The sequence below is a fragment of the Giraffa tippelskirchi genome, chromosome 2 (assembly GCF_054371585.1).
Source record: "Giraffa tippelskirchi isolate mGirTip1 chromosome 2, T2T-mGirTip1v1.2.pri, whole genome shotgun sequence".
Classification (NCBI taxonomy): Eukaryota; Metazoa; Chordata; class Mammalia; order Artiodactyla; family Giraffidae; genus Giraffa; species Giraffa tippelskirchi.
Genome location: NC_137276.1, coordinates 45994028 through 46001780, shown reverse-complemented (window position 1 = coordinate 46001780; position 7753 = coordinate 45994028). Strand labels below are relative to the sequence as shown.

General features: G+C 38.3%; 1 pseudogene; it reads right to left on the bottom strand.

The window, feature by feature from the left end:
* Positions 1-5573: 5573 nt before the first annotated feature.
* On the bottom strand, positions 5574-5699 carry LOC145540088 (U2 spliceosomal RNA; annotated as a pseudogene).
* Positions 5700-7753: the final 2054 nt, after the last annotated feature.

The window sequence follows — 7753 nt, the reverse complement described above, 5'->3', positions numbered from 1 at the left end:
AATTTAAAATTTAATAAAATGTTTATGAAAATATTCTTTTAGATAAGGGCCTTACATCTTCTCTGTTAAAATTAACTAAAGTCTACTTTATAATTTGTGTTACTTTTTATTGTCAGAATTTTCCCCATTTATTTTGACAGATAATTAATCAAAGGTAGACAAAGACAAAATGGTCTTTATTTGAAAGAAGTAAAGGTAATTCAAATCACTGAATTATCAATATATCAATAGTTTATTCTATTTCCAAATTATGGGAGAAAAAAAGCATTATTTTATCACTGTAGTTTGAATTTCAGCTGAAAAATTCTAGTACGCATGTGAAATGGAACTTGCCTACCAACACTTGTTTATTCCTTTGTTTCTTTGAAATTATCTTGAATTATATTTTGAGATCGAGTTCTCTCTCACTGTAGGAATTTAATCTGAGTCACCTTAATTCTCAACAATTTCCTAGAGACGAAGGGTGGGATATTTGAGAACTTTATGTGTCTAAAGTGTCTGTGGGGTAGGAGTACTAGCTCGTCTTTGCTATCTGAACACACTGGATCCTTTGAGATACGCATTTTAACACTTTGTACTCAGTCTTTTATCAAATTAACTGACAGGTAACTCATCCCTTTCTACCTTCTGCAAGACCTCTAAAGTGTCAGCTTTCTCTTACTGGTATGACAGTAAATATCATACCACTGTCAAAGGTACAGAAATATTTGGTTGCTTCCATTGCTCTTCTATCCTTCTAGGTCTAAATTAAACTTTACACAGCTTTTAAAGACTCTGTACTAGTCACAGGTAAAAAAGATAGCATTTTAATATATCTGCATTGAGGTGAACAACCAATTTGAAATCTATCTGTAGAAATGCTTCACATAATGGTATCTATATGAATTTTCTATTGATTTGTGAAAAAAAATCTTATTGAAATTTAGTGGATTAAACCACAGACATATATTTATCATATCACCACTGTATCAGGAATCTAGGCTTAGCTCTTTCTCTGTTTCAGAGCCTCTCACAAGGCTGCAAGCAAGATAACGTCCAAGGCTGTAGATATCTTAAACCATCTCACATGACTGTGCAGTACTCAAGTCCTCACTTACTGTTGACCAAAGACCAGTTTCTTTTCTTCTGGGTTCCTCCATAGGACCATTCATAACATGGCAACTTTTTTCCTCTAAAGTGAGTTCACCAAAAAGAAAAAAAGCTGAAAAGATGAAAGCCATAGTCTCAGGAATGCCATATTTTATTTAATAGAAGAAAATTTCTAGGTCTAGCCCACACTTAAGGTGTTAGGAGAGCACAGGGCCTGACACTCAATGCTTCAGATATCTGGCAACCATCTCAGAGGCTGCCTACTACACTAAACTACTGCCCATAGCCTGTGCAATTCAGTTCAGTTCAGTTCAGTCGCTCAGTGGTGTCCGACTCTTTGCGACCCCATGAACTGCAGCACGCCAGGCCTCCCTGTCCATCACCAACTCCCGGAGTCTAGCCAAACCCATGTTCATCGAGTCGGTGATGCCATCCAACCATCTCATCCTCTGTCGTCCCCTTCTCCTCTTGCCCCCAATCCTACCCAGCATCAGGGTCTTTTCCAATGAGTCAACTCTTCGCATCAGGTGGCCAAAGTATTGGAGCTTCAGCTTCAACATCAGACCTTCCAATGAACACCCAGGATTGATCTCCATTAGGATGGATTGATTGGATCTCCTTGCAGTCCAAGGGACTCTCAAGAGTCTTCTCCAACACCACAGTTCAAAAGCATCAATTCTGTGGCGCTCAGCTTTCTTCACCGTCCAACTCACACATCCATACATGACCACTGGAAAAACCATAGCCTTGACTAGACGGACTTTTGTTGGCAAAGTAATGTCTCTGCTTTTAAATATGCTATGTAGGTTGGCCATAACCTTCCTTCCAAGGAGTAAGCGTCTTTTAATTTCATGGCTGCAGTCACCATCAGCAGTGATTCTGGAGCCCCCAAAAATAAAGTCTGACACTGTTTCCACTGTTTCCCCATCTATTTCCCATGGAGTGATGGGACCAGATGCCATGATCTTAGTTTTCTGAACGTTGAGCTTTAAGCCAACTTTTTCACTCTCCTCCTTCACCTTCATCAAGAGGCTCTTTAGTTCTTCTTCACTCTCTGCCATAAGGGTGGTGTCATCCGCATAGCTGAGGTTATTGGTATTTCTCCCGGCAATCTTGATTCCAGCTTGTGTTTCTTCCAGCCGAGTGTTTCTCATGATGTACTCTGCATATAAGTTAAACAAGCAGGGTGACAATATACAGCCTTGACGTACTCCTTTTCCTATTTGGAACCAGTCTGTTTTTCCATGTCCAGTTCTAACTCTTGCTTCCTGACCTGCATACAGGTTTCTCAAGAGACAGGTCAGATGGTCTGGTATTCCCATCTCTTTCAGAATTTTCCCCAGTTTATTGTGATCCACACAGTCAAAGGCTTTGGCATAGTCAATAAAGCAGAAATAGTTGTTTTTCTGGAACTCTCTTGCTTTTTCGATGATCCAGCGGATATTGGCAATTTGATCTCTGGTTTCTCTGCCTTTTCTAAAACCAGCTTCAACATCTGGAAGTTCATGGTTCACGTATTGCTCAAACCTGGTTTGAAGAATTTTGAGCTTTAATTTACTAGCATGTGAGATGAGTGCAATTGTGCGGTAGTTTGAGCATTCTTTGGCATTGCCTTTCTTTGGGATTGGAACGAAAACTGACCTTTTCAAGTCCTGTGGCCACTGCTGAGTTTTCCAAATTTGCTGGCATATCGAGTGCAGCACTTTCACAGCATCACCCTTGAGGATTTGAAATAGCTCAACTGGAATTCCACTAGCTTTGTTCGTAGTGATGCTTTCTAAGGCCCACTTGACTTCACATTCCAGGATGTCCGGCTCTAGGTGAGTGATCACACCATCGTGATTATCTGGGTCGTGAAGATCTTTTTTGTACAGTTCTTCTGTGTATTCTTGCCACCTCTTCTTAATATCTTCTGCCTCTGTTAGGTCCATACCATTTCTGTCCTTTATCGAGCCTATCTTTGCATGAAATGTTCCTTTAGTATCTCTAATTTTCTTGAAGAGATCTCTTGTCTTTCCCAATCTGTCGTTTTCCTCTATTTCTTTGCACTGATCGCTGAGGAAGGCTTTCTTATCTCTCCTTGCTATTCTTTGGAACTCTGCATTGAGATGGGAATATCTTTCCTTTTCTCCTTTGCTTTTCGCTTCTCTTCTCTTCCCAGCTATCTGTAAGGCCTCCTCAGACAGCCATTTTGCTTTTTTGCATTTCTTTTCCTTGGGGATTTTCTTGATCCCTGTCTCCTGTACAATGTCACGAACCTCTGTCCATAGTTCATCAGGCACTCTGTCTATCAGGTTTAGTCCCTTAAATCTATTTGTCACTTCCACTGTATACTCATAAGGGATTTGATCTAGGTCATACCTGAATGGTCTAGCGGTTTTCCCTACTTTCTTCGATTTAAGTCTGAATTTGGCAATAAGCAGTTCGTGATCTGAGCCACAGTCTGCTCCCGGTCCTGTTTTTGCTGACTGTATAGAGCTTCTCCATCTTTGGCGGCAAAGAATATAATCAATCTGATTTCGGTGTTGACCATCTGGTGATGTCCATGTGTAGAGTCTTCTCTTGTGTTGTTGGAATAGGGTGTTTGCTATTACCAGTGCATTCTCATGGCAAAATTCTATTAGCCTTTGCCCTGCTTCATTCTGTACTCCAAGGCCAAACTTGCCTGTTATGCCAGGTGTTTCTTGACTTCCTAGTTTTGCATTCCAGTCCCCTATAATGAAAAGGTCATCTTTTTTTGGGTGTTAGTTCTAGAAGGTCTTGTAGGTCTTCATAGAACCATTCAACTTCAGCTTCTTCGGCGTTACTGGTCAGGGCATAGACTTGGATTACCATGATATTGAATGGTTTTCCTTGGAAACGAACAGAGATCATTCTGTCGTTTTTGAGATTGCATCCAAGTACTGCTTTTTGGACTCGTTTGTTGCCCATGATGGCTACTCCATTTCTTCTAAGGGATTCTTGCCCACAGTAGTAGATATAATGGTCATCTGAGTTAAATTCACCCATTCCAGTCCATCTTAGTTCGCTGATTCCTAGAATGTCGACATTCACTCTTGCCATCTCCTGTTTGACCACTTCCAGTTTGCCTTGATTCATGGACCTAACATTCCAGGTTCCTATGCAATATTGCTCTTTACAGCATCAGACTTTGCGTCTATCACCAGTCACATCCACAGTTGGGTATCGTTTTTGCTTTGGCTCCATCCCATCATTCTTTCTGGAGTTATTTCTCCACTGATCTCCATTAGCATATTGGGCACCTACTGACCTGGGGAGTTCATCTTTCAGTGTCCTATCCTTTTGCCTTTTCATACTGTCGCAGCCGCCTCGCTTCTGCCCCTGTGCAATTAGTTTCCCTCAAAAAAGGCAGAGCGTTGCTTTCCCAGGGAAGGCATAGATCTCCTCTGCTCTGGAATGTCCTGCTGCCCTTTAACTTCATCATATACAAACTGACCCAAGGCTGGGGTCAAGTCAGAATATAGAGACACAGTTTTGTGTTTTCCACCCACGTTTATGATTTCCTTTTTTCCAAAGAATTTTTATTTGACCTGGAAATGAGACCTCTTGCCTCTTCATCCACTTTATTTCTAAATCTATTGTTTATGTCCTGAATCCTTCAAGGCTGGAGCTTTAGCAACTCAACAGCATAGCATTGACTTTGTTGATTTCCATATTTTGCTGTGTCCTCCTTTTTTTGAGAAGGTAAGCATAGAACAATCAAGATATTGCTTAAATAAAGTAAGTGTCATGGAGTAATGTAAAGAGTGAGGGGGAAATTAGCATATCAAAATGCATCAACTTTGCATCTCATCATATAATTTTATAAAATAATACTAAGTGATTCCAAATAACAATTGTTAAAATTAAAAGAATCTAAAAAACAACTTTCAAAAGAATAAACATATGTTTTTTTAAAATATGATAAGACTTTTCATAGAAAATTCTAAACAAGTTCCATTTAATTATGACTTACTAGACCATTCCCCTTTAAAGTAGAAAGAAGACTTAGATGGTAAAATTGTTTACACAGCAGCACTAATTTCAAAAATCAATGCATGTAAACAACCTAAATGTCCATCAACAGATGAGTAGATAAAGAAGATGTGGTATATATAAACAATGGAATATTATTCAGCCATTAAAAATAATGAAATAATGCCCTATGCAGCAACATGGATGGAGATTATCATCATACTAAGTGAAGTAAGTTATTAAAAAAAAGACAAGTACCATATGATGTCACTTCTATGTGCAATATAAAATACAACACAAATGAACATAAAACACACTCACAGATATAGAGAAAAGTCTTATAGTTGCCAAGTCGGGGTGAGGGAGTGAATTCAGCACTAGAAGATGAAAGCTATTATATATATGATGGATAAAAAACAAGGTCCTACTGTATAGTATAGGGAACTATATTCAATATCCTGTGATGAACAATAATGGAAGAGAAAATGAAAAACAAGGTATTTTTGTTAATTGAGTCACTTTGCTGTAAGCAGAAATTAAACAACGTGTAAATCAACTATACTTCAATAAAATTTATAAAATTGTTTAGAAGGCTCTAGCTACACTTGATCTTAGCCAAAAGGCCAAGAAGCAATAGAAGGCTCTAGCTAATGCAATAGCAAGAATATATAAATTGGGGCTGCTAAGTCACTTCAGTCATGTCCGACTTTGTGCGACCACATAGACGGCCACCCACCAGGCGCCCCCGTTGCTGGGATTCTCTAGGCAAGAAAACTGGAGTGGGGTGCCATTTCCCTCTCCAATGCATGAAAGTGAAAAGTGAAAGTGAAGCCGCTCAGTCGTGTCCGACTCTTAGCGAACCCATGGACTGCAGCGCACCAGGCTCCTCCGTCAATGGGATTTTCCAGCCAAGAGTACTGGAGTGGGTTGCCATTGCCTTCTCCAATATAAACTGGGGAAAAAAGAATCAAATATATTTTTAGTTGTAGATGATATGACTGTGAGGAACACACAAAAATTTGATAAGACAATAAAGATATTTGTATAGACATATATGCTTAAAAAACATTTATTATATATGTATTTAGGATTTAAGAGAATCATACTTCCCTAGAGACCATTCCAAGTTAGTTGATAGCTTGAATATATCTGCATATAACTATACTCATATGGCAGAGAAGGCAATGGCAACCCACTTCAGTGTTCTTGCCTGGAGAATCCCAGGGACGGGGGAGCCTGGTGGGCTGCCATCTATGGGGTCGCACAGAGTCGGACACGACTGAGCGACTGAACTGAACTGATAGACACTCTTACGTCTATTTTTCTTCTATTTCATATTTTTTTCCATCTCTTATTTTATTTCTGGTCTGCTTATACTCAGTCTCTTCCTATACACAGGGATTCTCTACGTATCTTCCTTTGTCTTTTTTTTTTATCTTTCTTAACATTGCTTCAACGAAGATCACTTTCAATCTCACTCAGTATCATACTCATGACTTCAGAGCTTCCTTTCATATGAATAATATTCACATTTTCAATAAGACCTCTCCTGAGAATTCTAGTCTTACCACGCGCTATGGCCCAGGGATGTCCTCAGTGCTCAATATGATATGCACTTCAATCTGTACATTTGCAATACAGAACACACATCCTCATTCCTCTGAAAAAAAAAAATTAAAACTTAACTCTGTTAATTGTCATGACTTCACTATCTCTGATAAGATCATCACCCATGTACCAATCACACAGGTGTGCATGGTTGAAATCGTTCTTAAATTTATATCTATTTCTTTGATATTTTTATAATCACTATTTATTTGCCTTTTCATTGCCATTTTCTTATTTTATGTCCTCTTTAACTCTCACATTGATTATTAAAGTTTTTTTTTGTTGTTGTTGATAATGTTTTTCTGTCACCATTCATGTGCTCCAATCCATTCTGAACTCCATTAACCATATTTGTCTTCCTTTTGCAGACATTTAATTCCATTAGACATATTAAAAACAAACAAACAACAAAGCTCAATTAAATCCACCTTTCCTATACTTTAATAACTGAGTACTCTGACCTGGCAATTCATGCCTTTTAAAAATCTTATATCTTCTAACTCTTACTTTTGCCACCTAAATTCTAATCGAACTGAACTATTTATTTGTGTCCCTACACAAAACTATCCTCTCCCATCTCTGAGAAATGACTTATAGGCCTTCTCTATTTGCAATCCCCTTCAACATCATCACATGCCATAATTTACCTATTTCTTACAATAAACAGCATAAATACTATCTTTTTAGTGAAATTTCTTTAGCCAGAGTAACATCGTCTTTCTCTGAGCTCCACTAGCATTTTAACTGCACCATTTTATAGTATTTGTCTCTTCTATATTATATTAGAGTCATATTGCAGACTTGTTAGATGCTGAAGGAGAAGACACAATTGATCTGTGTTCAGACTCTAAACCCACAGAAATTGTGAGATAATAAGTGGGGTTTTTTTTGTTTTTTGTTTTTTTTTAGCTGTTAAATTTACAGTAATTGTGTAAAACATAAAATGAAGCAAAATTTTTGATGTCTGGAAGTGGGTGTTCTTGTCAAATACCTAAAAATGTGAGAGCAGCTCTGAAATCACTCAATAGGTAGAGGTTGAAATAATTTTGAGGAGCATGTTAGAGAAAGCCTAAATTACCTT